We start from the raw sequence: 13,514 nt of genomic DNA, 5'->3' as shown, positions 1-13,514 counted from the left end.
ACAGCTGTAGGACAGTAAGAGGGCTGTGATGCTTTAAGCCCTTGAGTTTCTGGTGATTTGTTACAAGAGCAATGGGAGGGACTTCTCTGGTGGTCCAGTGGTTAAGACTTTGCTTTCTAATGCAGGGGGTGTGGGGTCGATCCCTGGTTAGGGAAGTAAGATCCCACATGCCTCAGGTCCAAAAAATCAGAACATAAAACAGAAGCAGTATTGTAATAAATTCAATAAAGACTTAAAGGGGCTTCCCAGGTGGCGTTAGTGGTCAAGAATCCTCCTGCCAATGCAGGAGATGCAAGAGACAAGGGTTCAATCCCTGAGTCTGGAAGATCACCTGGAGTAGGAAATGGCAATCCACTCCAGTATTCTTGCCTGGAAAATTCCATGGGCAGAGGAGCCTGGTAGGCTACAGTCCATGGGGTTGCAACATGCCTCAGGGTCAAAAAACCAAAACATAAAAGAGAAGCAATAGTATAATAAATTCAATGAAGACTAAAAATAGAACACATGAAAAAATTTTAAAAAAAAAAAGCAATGGGAAACTGATGCATCCACTTACATTGTTTCTTTACTTCGTCCATCTTTCCTTCATTTTTTCAACAAATATTTATGGAGTGTCTGCTACGTGCTGAGCATTGTGAGATGTATCAGTGAAGAAGAGACTGGCCTTGGCTTCTAGGAATTTATAGTGTAGAGTGAATTATTATCATAGAAGTACTTCAATTTACTGTATCATGAATTTTGGGACTTGTAGGTTTTGAAGAAACTATCAGTAAGTCCTATGTCTAGATGAAACTTTGTACTTCAAAACTTTCTGTCTTCATTCTATATACTCTCTCTAGTTGCTAGTAACATCTTGAAAATTCAACAAACAATGTGTACTAGAAATCTTGCTGCAGATATATATTTAAAAATATTTCCAGCACCTACCCCATTGCTTGCATGTCCAATTCTTTGATCATCTATTTTGTGAGAGTCTCTTACCCTGCCTCCGCCACTACCCATCCTTTCAGGCTCCAGACTGTCTGCTGGTAGATGGCACTCAGACATGGCATGGAAGATCCAGTGGAGCTGAGCCTCTGAGCCACAACCATGGCTGGAAATGTAGGAGATGGGTAAAGAGTGATCAGGAGTGTTAGAAGGAGTCCATTGGGAGAAGCATTTGTGGCTGAGAGATGCGACCCTCACTTGTCAAAGGCCTGTTTCACTAACCAGCTACTGTGTGCCTTGGGTGGGCCCTGGCCTCACCTACAGAATATTGGCTTTGTCCTGTCCTCAAGACTGAGTGAGGTAAGTGTGGCTGAAATGTTGTGTCTCACCTGGGCATGGTCTTCTTCTTATTGATTACTGCTTGATTCAAAGGTGGTAATACAAGGTTCTCAACCAACAGCATTGCAGACTCCATGGGATTTGTCAGCAGCTTGCTAAAAGGCTAAAATTGCCCCATTTACCAACTCATTCACTGAAACAGGGAATGGTTATTTAAAATTTTTAATTCATAAGCATAGGGGTTTCTGAAAGCTGATAAACAACCCATTAGGTGAGACTGATACGGGGATCTTTGCTGGTTAAGATGAAGACTCCAAAAGAATCATGTTGGAGCTGTTGATTTTCCTATTAAGTAAGTGACTGAGGATTGGAAGGGAGAGAAAGAGAGCAAGGCCAAGCACCAAGCTTTTACATTCAGTCGTTAATACTGGAAAGTATAAATAATTCAACCAACATTACTTGATCATCAGATACCAGGCATTGTACATTGGGGTTTATAGTTAAAAAAATCCATGCCTTTCAAAATCTTCCTTATTATAACAAAGAGAAGATTTCCGTAGAGAAAAAAATAGAATATTAAGAAATTACATTGTATTCAGGATGCTTTTTATTCAAGGAGGCTGGGATCCTTCTATACAACTCATCCCACACCCCTTGGCTTGGCAGGTGAGCTGTGCCCAGTCCCAGCCATCCTTTCGCTTTTATTTCTTGTTACTTTTCTTTCTCATCAGCTTTAATTATCAACTGTGCCACTGATTCTCCTCCTTATCCAACTCAATGCTTTCCTTTTCTTGATAAAATATGTGGAAATGTCCTCTTTACTAGCTTGGAATAAGATCCATAAATGATACAGCTTACTTATTAGCTTAAAAAAAGCATCCTGTGTGTGTGTTAGTCGTTCATTTGTGTTCGGCTCTTTGTGACTCCATGGACTGTAGCCCACCAGGCTTCTCTGTCCATGGGATTCTCTAGGCAAGAATACTGGAATGGGTTGCCATTCCCTTCTCCAGGGGATCTTCCCGACCCAGGGCTCAAACCCAGGTCACCTGCATTGTAGGCAGATTCTTTACCATCTGAGCCACCAGGAAATCCTTTTTTACCTTTAAACTTAAACAAACAAACAGTGCAATCCAGTACAATAATTTGATTAAGGGCGGGAGGCCTAGAGCCAGCTTGCCCAGGTTCAAATCCAGCCTCTGCCATGGGAGCTTGGGCAAGTTACCTTACCTCTCTTGGCCTTAGTTTCTCCTCTCTGAGTCGGGGGTAAGAATACCCATCTCAAGGGGTTATTGTGAGGATCACAAGTGACTCATATGTGTAGCTCTTAAAATACATATGGCACACAATAAGCTCTCTGTTAACTCATAATGTCCTCAGTGAGATATAAGGAGGAAATAAAAGTAGTTTATAATAAAATAATTTATATTTTAATATAAGAATGCTCAGACATGATCACATTAGGAAAACAAATGAAATAGTCAGACTCTTACTCCGATTTATAAGGAGTAAGTTTTTATTTGAGTAAGATATTCAACTGAGTGTTGTTGATATTTGAAAGGATATTTGGCTTTTGAAGAACACCTAACTCACTGTATCCTCATACTTACGTCAAATCAGTGTAACCTGATGGCTACTAATACAAGTGTACACAAGACTGATTCCATAAGCAGGCCTTCCAGGGCTATGGTGATTTTCTAAAATGGTAACTTGTTCTTTATAAACTTCTAAACAAAAGAGATTTATAGGATACATTCGGAAGTAATGATACTTTAATGTATGTTAAAGACATGCCAAAAATACATTGTTTCTAGACTCAGGTAAAAATCTACTATTCATCTCTATGAATATCTGTTCATAGACTGGGCTTCCCAGTGGCCCAGTGGTAAAGAATCTGCCCAGCAATGCAGGAGACGCAGCAGACTTGGGTTCGATCCCTGGGTTGGGAAGATCACCTGGAGAAGGAAATGGCAACACACTCCAATATTCCTGCCTGGAGAATTCCGTGGACACAGGAGCCTCGTGGGCTACGGTCACAAAGAGTCAGATCCTGTTTGCTGCTGTTGTTCCGTCTCCAAGTTGTGTTCGACTCTTTGCGACCCCATGGACTGCAACACTCCAGGCTCCCGTGTCCTTCACTATCTGCTAGTGTTTTCTCAGATTCATCTCCATTGAGTCAGAGATGTTATTTATCCATGTCATCCTCTGCTGCCCCCTTCTCCTTCTGCCTTCAATCTTGAATACTATATAATAGTAATAAATAATAAATAAAGTAAGGGTTATTATGTTGATTAGTGGAAAAGGTTGAAAAAATATTTCAGGTCAGGCAGAAATTAGAGATGATGTCTTATGTTTTGGATGGATTTTTAAAAAAAATCTTGAATATTGATATATTTTCATGTATCACACTAACATTTTCACTTCACTGATATGCAGTGGCTGAGGTTCAGGAAGTTGAGTTATTTGTATATATGTTTTACCAACACGGTCCTAAATCAGTAACACAGCTGAGGGTTGTGTTCAAAATATGATCTTGAAATGATTTGCCTGCTTTTGGAATAAGGTTGTTTCTATCTGAACTGAAAGGATCTAACAAATTCCTATTGGTTCAGGTTCACTAGTGGAGCTTAAAGGCTGCCCTCCCAGAGGGACTGACAGTGAAGAGAAGGAAATGTCTTAAAAAGAAAGGAATAAAACTGTAATTATGGCATTTCAGCCACCCAAGAAAGAGTCAGAGATGCTTTATGGATGGTGTTAGGGTGATCCCTGGCATACTACAAATCACAGCTTTCCTGAAAGATAGATTATGTTCTTGGATCTTAGAGTATAAAATTATAGCCCTCACAAGTAAAATATGCATAAATATCAGTTATGAGAACAGTGATTTACTGAGGGCCTTATGCTAGTTTATGGGGATACAAGTTTAAAAAACAATCCATCCCTGCTTTCAAAGAGCTGACAGTCCAGTTAGGAGGCAAACTTCCAAACAGGGCAGCTGCATAGTTTGCAGGTCCCAGTTCAAAGTGAGAGCAGGGGAACCCTTGTCCATGGATTATTGAGAATTTTGAAAGGGTGAGCATTAAACCAGAACGGGGGCCTTTCTAAGGACCAGGACTTGAGAAGACACATGTCACATGTGCTTATAAACATAATTATAATAAAACCTAATTTGAGATTTTGTACAGAATGCTGTGAGAGCAACGAGGAGGGAATAGCTGTCTGAAGGATGGGGAATGCTTCCCTGAGGAAATGACTCGTGGGCTGAACCTTGAAGGGCGGTAGCTAGGTCTGGCGGGTGATAAGTCAAGGGGAGTGAAGGGACAAGCACTTGCCCTGTTTCAGCCCTCTCCACTCCAACCTGCTGACAGGCTTCCTGCTTAGCTCTTTTGTTTTTAATCCTCCTTGTGATTTCTTTACACCGTGTTCATGGTCTTTCTGTTGTTGTTGATGTCAATTTCAGATGTTACCTTTTGACCTCAGAGGACACGAGGTGAGGGTTTGGCTCACTTGAGAACACCATCCTCAGCGCCTTCCTCATCCCATGATAATACAAATCTCCATTTTTTAGTGTTTTATTGTTGGTTACTTGGGTGACTCCCCCCCGCCACACCCCCGCTCCTTTTTTTGGTGTGTGCGTTTTAGCATTAAAAGAAATTATTTATTTTTAATTGAAGGCTAATTGTTTTACAATATTGGTTTGCTTTCTGCCACACATCAACATGAATTAGCCATAGGTGTATATGTGTCTCCTCCCTCTTGGGAGGAGAGCCTCCCTCCCACCTCCTACGCTTTCCCACCCCTGTAGATTGTTGCAGAGGCCCAGTTTGAGTTCCCTGAGTCATATAGCAAATTTCCACTGGCTATCGGTTTTACATATGGTGGTATATAAGCTTCCACAATACCCTCTTCATTCATCTCACCCTCTTTTTCCTCCCCCACCCTTGTCCATGAGTCTGTTCTCTATGTCTGCATCTCCATTGCTGCTCCACACATAGATTCATCAGTACCATGTTTCTAGATTCCATATATATGTACTAATATACAATATTTGTTTTTCTCTTTCTGACTTCCTTCACTCTGTGTAATAGGCTCTAGGTTCATCCACTTTTTTCCCCCTTTTTTTATTGGAATAAAATTGTTTCATATTGTGATAGTTTCTGCTGTAACTTGGGTGACCTTTTTAAACAATATGCTTACACTTTGTAAAGATGCCTATGTAGCATCTCCTGACTCCTCACATAGTTAGCACCTCAAAGCTCTCCTTCCACTTTCCAAATTCTCCAGTGGAACTTTCTGCATTAGTGGAGATGGTTCATTCCTGTGCTGTCCAGTGTGGTAGTCACTGGCCACAAGTCATCTTGAGCACTTGAAATGCAGCGAGTGTGACGAGGAACTGGAGTTCTAAATTTCATTTCCTCTTAGTTAACTGAAAGTATATTTCAATAGTCAGTGGCTGTTGTTTTGTATAGCTTAGCATGTTTTAACTTTTATATCATCAAGGCTTATTTACTGTCTTTCCTAATTTTATATTTTCTCCATACCTTTATTCTCAACGTTGGAAATCTGCTGTGAGTATTGCATTGTCATGACTATATAAGTATTGCTTACTTTACATCCAAATTATATAGAGTAATCAACATTTAATTCTTTCACTGTTTTTATTTTTGAGGTATTTGAATTACTTTTTCAATTTGTATTTTCAATTCTCTGCTGACCCTTAGCTTGCTCCATATTTTCAAGGATAGTACCACAATCTGTGATTCCATTTTTTTCTCCCAGAAAGTTTGCTTTTGAAGACATTTTGCCCCATGCTTCAGTCTGCTGCACTGCTGTCTACATCAGCCACCTCATCGCTTCTCTTCACTCCATTCCTAAGCTTGGTCTTCTCTTCTCTGGATTCTGCCTCTTCGTTGTCCGGTTTACTCCCCCCATTTGCCAGGCTACATCACCAAAGAATTTCCTAGGAAAGGGTTGTGGGAGGTCATCTTTCTGAGTCACCTTTTCTGGGTCTGAAAATAGGCACGTTCTGCCTTCATGTTTAATTGATAGCTTAGTTCAGGATCAACAAGCTTCTGCCCATGGGCCACACATAGCTGCTTCCTGCTTTTGTACAGCTCAGAAGTTAGGATAGTGTTTGACGTCCTTAAATGAATGAAAAAAAAAAAAAATCAAAAGTAAGAAGAATATTTTGTAACACACAAAAATGATATGCAATTCAAATTCTGGTGACCATAAATAAAGTTTTATTGTGACACAGTCTTGTTCATTCATTGGTATATGGTCTATGGCTGCCTTCAGGCTGCAGCAGAGGTGAATAGTGATCTGTGACCATTTATTACTTAAATATTTACTATTTAACCCTTTACAGACAAAGCTTGCTGATTGCTAGTTTAGGTGGTCAGAGTCAGAACCCCGGTTCTCACTGTGACTCCATGCAACCAAGCCATAACTCTGTATGGCCTTCCTTCACTTTCCTGAATGCTTTTGCTCGACTCTGGTCAAACTCACCTTGCTGCTGTTCCTCTCGCCCATCATCACTCAGGTTTCAGGGTCTCTGGACTTCTGCATCTGCCCTTCCCTCTTCCAGTCATTCTCTTGGCTCAGATGTCTCCTGGTTCTCTCCACTTATTTCAGATCTTTACCCAGAGGTCATCTGCCTTGTGAGTCCTTCCCTGGACACCTCATCTAATTTTTAGCCTGATTCTCTCCCTGTATTCTATGTATTTCTTCAGTTCAGTTCAGTCACTCAGTCATGTCCGACTCTGCGACCCCATGGACTGCAGCACGCCAGGCCTTCCTGTCCATCACCAACTCCCGCAGCTTGCTCAAACTCATATTCCTCAAGTCAGTGATGCCATCCAACCATCTCATCCTCTGTTGTCCCCTTCTCCTCCTCCCTTCAATCTTTCCCATCATCAGGGTCTTCTCCAATGAGTTGGATCTTCACATCAGGTGGCCAAAGTATTGGAACTTCAGCTTCAGCATCAGTCTTTCCAATGAATATTCAGGACTGATTTCCTTTAGGATGGACTGGTTGGATCTCCTTGCAGTCCAAGGGACTCTCAGGAGTCTTCTTCAATGCCACAGTTCAAAAGCATCAGTTCTTCGGTCCTCAGCTTTCTTCATGGTCCAACTCACACATCCATACATGACTACCGGAAGAACTATAGCTTTGACTAGACGGGCCTTTGTCAGTAATGTCTCTGCTTTTTTATTTTTCCTTACCCTGCTTTTTCTTCCCTTTTTTTCCCCCCCTTCTTAGCACTTATTACTACCTAACACATTAGATGTGGCTTATTTTTTTTTTTTTTTAATTTTTTTTTTCTTTTTTAATTTTTATTATTATTATTTTTTTTCCCAGTGGGTTTTGTCATACATTGATATGAATCAGCCATGGATTTACATGTATTCCCAATCCCGATCCCCCCTCCCACCTCCCTCTCCACCCGATTCCTCTGGGTCTTCCCAGTGCACCAGGCCCGAGCACTTGTCTCGTGCATCCCACCTGGGCTGGTGATCTGTTTCACCATAGATAGTATACATGCTGTTCTTTTCAAATATCCCACCCTCACATTCTCCCACAAAGTTCAAAAGTCTGTTCTGTGTTTCTGTGTCTCTTTTTCTGTTCTGCATATAGGGTTATCGTTATCACCTTTCTAAATTCCATATACATGTGTCAGTATGCTGTAATGTTCTTTATCTTTCTGGCTTACTTCACTCTGTATAATGGGCTCCAGCTTCATCCATCTCATTAGGACTGGTTCAAATGAATTCTTTTTAATGGCTGAGTAATATTCCATGGTGTATATGTACCACAGCTTCCTTATCCATTCACCTGCTGATGGGCATCTAGGTTGCTTCCATGTCCTGGCTATTATAAACAGTGCTGCGATGAACATTGGGGTGCACGTGTCTCTTTCAGATCTGGTTTCCTCAGTGTGTATGCCCAGAAGTGGGATTGCTGGGTCATATGGCAGTTCTATGTCCAGTTTTTTAAGAAATCTCCACACTGTTTTCCATAGCGGCTGTACTAGTTTGCATTCCCACCAACAGTGTAAGAGGGTTCCCTTTTCTCCACACCCTCTCCAGCATTTATTGCTTGTAGACTTTTGGATAGCAGCCATCCTGACTGGCGTGTAATGGTACCTCATTGTGGTTTTGATTTGCATTTCTCTAATAATGAGTGATGTTGAGCATCTTTTCATGTGTTTGTTAGCCATCTGTATGTCTTCTTTGGAGAAATGTCTGTTTAGTTCTTTGGCCCATTTTTTGATTGGGTCATTTATTTTTCTGGAATTGAGCTGCAGGAGTTGCTTGTATATTTTTGAGATTAATCCTTTGTCTGTTTCTTCATTTGCTATTATTTTCTCCCAATCTGAGGGCTGTCTTTTCACTAGATGTGGCTTATTTTTTTAACTTTAACTTTTTATTTTGTGTTGGCGTATAGCCAGTTAACAATGTTGTGATCACTTTAGGTGGACAGCAAATGGACTCAGCCATACATACACATGTCTCCATTCTCCCCCAGACTCCCCTTCCATCCAGCCTGGATGTGGCTTATTTTGTGTAGAGATCACACCATCCTGATTGGAAGGCTCCTGAGGGCAGAGTTCTCCTATCGTTCAATCCCTGCTGTAACCCTTGGAATGATGCGCCAAGATGTTTGCTGATTGTATGAATGAATGAGAATAGTGTAAAATTAAGCAGAACTTCAGAGGTTTTATTCATTTGCCTTCTAACCCTTAGTTCTACTTCCAGAGAAGTCTGGAACCCTTCTGTTTCTAGTTTCTGTGGATGTGACTTGTTTTTTCTATTTGGGAGATTTTGGGATTTTCTCTTTTTTCTTTGGTGTTTGGGAATTTGACTGTAAGTTGAAACTCTTTCTCCTGGGCCCTCAATGAGGCTTTTTAATCCAAATACTCTTGAACCTCAGTTAAGGGAAATCTTTCATGCTATTTCTTTGATAAAGTCATTGAGTAGCATTTCCTGAAAGATTTACTTGAATTTATCATCGAAGCCTTCAATTAAAATCTTTATTTTGCAGTCATATTTATACTATCTAAGGGTTCTTTCTTGTTCTCAGATTACTTATCTTTCTTAACAGCCTGTTATTTTTTTTATGGATACACCATCTTATAAATATCTGTAAGGATACCGATTAGAAGGTCATTTTCTCTTCTTTTTTACATTTCTTGTTTACCCAAAAAGGAGATATGCTATGCTCCAGCACGTTCTGAGTGACACTGTCATTCCAGAATGTGGTGTTTTCCCTTTGAAGCACCCACATGCACATAATTGTCTGTATTCTCTGTATAATCTTAAATTTTTTAAAGAAGAATCCCTCATGATATTGCTCAGGGTAGGGTGAAATGCTGCCTGCAGGATTGTGTGTGCTTGCTGTGTAAAGGCTGGGCCGATAGAGGTATTTGGCAGAGGGGTATGGGAGAAGGCTAAGTTCTTAGAGACTTTCAATGAATCTTCCAATTTTCATTCTCCTTGCTTACTTAGATGTTCCACCTTCTCTTGTCTTTTTGAGTTGTGATTCTCTCAGGTATTCTGCATCACAGATGGCCCGTTTCTCCACCATGGTGTCCTGCTCACTGATGGAATTCTGTGACTCCCCTGCCCTCCTTCATCTCTTTCCCCTCCTCCGTCATCACATCTTCCGGAAATTTGTTGAGATCTCTCAAGCTCTAATGCTCTTCCTCCATTTTTGCTTCTGCAGAAGTAGCATTGTGGGCTCATATGTTTTTTCTACTTTTCCTATCATTTTAGGAGTCTTGGGAAGGAGGGGAAAGGGCAAAAAGAAAAAAAAAAAAGAAATCTGTGATAGGCCCATCTTGAATTGGAAGGACTAGAGGAGGATTCCACTTCTATAAATCAGATGATTATGTTTGGAGGATTTAACTGGCTCCAATCCTGGCCTCACAGTTGTAAATTACATGCCCTTTGAGAATGTCTTTGAAGATGGCATTTAAAGCCTGATGAGAAACAAGGCCCTGCTATTGATGTCACTAAATACTTTTCATATCATCTATTACTTTTCACTGCTATTGCCTAATGCAGAGCACTAGAGGACAACTCAGAATGGGGAAAAGATGAGCAGAACTGCCTAGAAATAGATGTTTCTAAAGCAAGAAGCCACTGGGAGAACTTTCATTGTATCCCTGGTCAAAATGTACAGCATCTTCTTATAACCCTGTCACTCCTCCACAGATTTGATTTAATTTTTATCATCTCATGAAATTAATATAAAGAAGTGAAAGGATGTCTGAGACCAGAAACTGAACTAGTTTTCAAACTACTATTTATTCCTTAAAGGCAAAGCTTTGAATGAGGTAGTAACTTGGTTATATATTCTCTTTCTTCGTTCCCTCAACACTTACTTATTTTTAATGCAGTTTTTATTGACATTGGATGGTGAGGTATGGGGGGTGTTGGAATGCAGACTATGTTTAATCTATAAATTAAATAACTTCTGAAAAAACAGAGACACAAACCATGCCTTACAGAGGATTTCCACTTTGCTTTTGAGAATGTTGCCCTTAATCTACTGACAAACTGCAAATCCAGTGACACTGGTCTCTGTCAGCTGTTATCAGCACCTCTTCACATTAGGAAGATCCAAAGTCAATTTAGGTCTTAGAATTATTTACTTCTCCACCAAGAATGACCCTTCTCTCCTCATCCCCAGTGGTTGTGCACCAGAAAACAGACCCTCTGTTTGTCCTGGTCTAAGTAGTTCATGTTTGCAAAGAAAGATGGAAGGAGTGACCTGCTTTTGTGTCTGGGGGCTCCATGCAATAAAACATGCCTTGTTGTCCTTGGAAGGAGCAGATTCATTGACCCTTAAGAGGAGAAGGGCCAGGTGTCAGGGAGTTTTGATCCTCATGGGACAAATGATTAAGGTGACTATATAAACCTATATAAACTTACAGAAAGGTCCAACTCTGGGCTTATGTTGAGGTTTTCTCATGCCTGTGGTTAGGTAAAAAGTTATACTTTTTTTTTACTAACTGAAATTGCTTCAGCCACCTCCCAGATTTTAGGCTAATTTTATAGTGTCATTTAGGATTTTCTCATGTGGTACTTTGTTTCTTGGAGATGGAATGATGGAGATCATTAGGTGTCCAGGGCTGAGCAGTGTGATCTTGGTAATGACTGGAGTGGGCTGCAGGCTGATTTACTGCCTGGATGAAAGTCTCAGATTTCCCGCTTGTTGGTATGTCTATACCGAGGATTATATCTTTAGGTGAGTCTTTCCTTTTGTTAATATTTGGATGGACAAGAACAACTTCAGTTTGGATACAATTTTGTATACTTTATCTAAATAAACCTGTGTGCGCCCCACCTCCTGGAATGAATGCTTTATAGCGTTCTCTCCCCCAGAGTGTGGACTGGATCAAGAAACTAGCTTCTAACAAGCAGAATGTGACAGAAGTATTAGGATATCACTTCTGAGAAAAGGTTACAAGAGATTATGACTTTTATCTTGCTCATACTGTCTTTCTGTCAGGAGGTCAGCTGAGCTGGGCAAGGGAGAACTGAGTTGTCAGGGGTTGGAGTAACAAGCCAAAAAGGAAAGGTCACTCACTGTGAAGGCACAGGTGAGTCTACAACTGGAGGAAGGTCAGAGAAGGGGCATGGTGGAGGGTCAGGACTGGTGTGGGAATCGTCTCATTGTTGCTATTGTTCAGTTGCTCAGTTGTGTCCAACTCTTTGCAACCCCGTGGACTGCAGCACACCAGGCTTCCCTGTCCACCATTTCCAGGAGTTTGCTCAAACTCATGTCCACTGAGTCGGTGATGTCATCCGACCATCTCATCCTCCGTCATCCCTTTCTCCTCCTGCCCTCAATCTTTCCCAGCATCAGGGTCTTTTCCAATGAGTCAACTCTTCGCATCAGGTGGCCAAAGTGTTGGAACTTCAGCTTTAGCATCAGTCCTTCCAATGAATATTCAGGACTGATTTCCTTTAGGATGGACTGGTTGGATCTCCTTGCAATCCAAGGGACTCTCAAGAGTCTTCTCTAACACCACAGTTCAAAAGCATCAATTCTTTGGTGCTTAGCCCTCTTTGTGTTCCAGCTCTCACATCCACACATGACTACTGGAAAGACCATGGCTTTGACTAGATGGACTTTTGTTGGCAAAGTAATGTCTCTGCTTTTTAATATGCTGTCTTGGTTTGTCATAACTTTTCTTCCAAGGAGCAAGTGTCTTTTAATTTCAGGGCTGCAGTCACTGTCCACAGTGATCTTGGAGCCTAAGAAAATGAAGTCTGTCACTGTTTCCATTGTTTCCCCGTCCGTTTGCCATCCCCAAAGAAAAGACAGAGCAGTTTTATGGCCCCGGAGGTGCATGTAGGTATGTGGGAGGAGGGCCAGGAATAGACTGGTCCTAACTGAGTAATGGGGATTTCCTACCTCCCTTTACAAAGAGGCCTCTAGCAGAGGCCTCAGAAGAGAACCCTGCCCCAAAGTCTCAGGTAAAATGACTCTGGAATGTCAATAGGCCAGAGAGCAGGGCTGACAGGCGGCCTGGGCCTTTGACTGCAACTCCCCTCAGATGCTGTGGTATCCTGCTGTCACCAAGTCTGGTGCGGGGAGGGCAGGATCCCTATGAAGCCTTCCAGGGAGAGCCTTCATAATTGCCTGTGATCAGGTCTAAAAGATGACACGTGGGGATTTACGACGAGCTGGGCTCCTCATCCTCCTTCACTCTCACTTATTTGCTCTGATGAGGAGCCGCCATGGCCTGAACGGCCTGAAGGGAGACCCACGGCAACAGCTGGCACTGAATCGAGGCCGTCAGTCCTATTGCCCTTGAGAAACTGAATCCTACCAACAGTCATGTGGGTGAGTTTGGAGGCGTTTCTTTTCCTTGGGATGGTTACAGTCTCTCCTGATTCCTTGGCTATAACCTTGTGGAGACTCCAGCTGAGCTGGGTCCAGATTCCTGGCACTCAGAAGCTAAGAAGTAATAGATGTCTGTTGTTTTCAGCCTCTAAGTGCTGGGGTCATCCATTACACAGCGATAGATAACTAATACACGTGCTAAGGATCTAGTGGCCACATTTTGGGAAATTGCATGGTCATGAGCCTGTTTCAAATGATTTGATTCCTTTTCGTTGAAAGTGGACCATAAGTACAATGAGATTATGTTCTTTCCTCAAGAAGGTTTAAGGAGGCGAGATGTTGGTATTGAAAAAGAGAAGTCGGAAGGCAGGCATTTATTGGTGGTGAGTTCAGG

Source organism: Dama dama, chromosome 26, assembly GCF_033118175.1.
Source record: "Dama dama isolate Ldn47 chromosome 26, ASM3311817v1, whole genome shotgun sequence".
Classification (NCBI taxonomy): Eukaryota; Metazoa; Chordata; class Mammalia; order Artiodactyla; family Cervidae; genus Dama; species Dama dama.
This window is presented reverse-complemented; position numbering follows the sequence as displayed.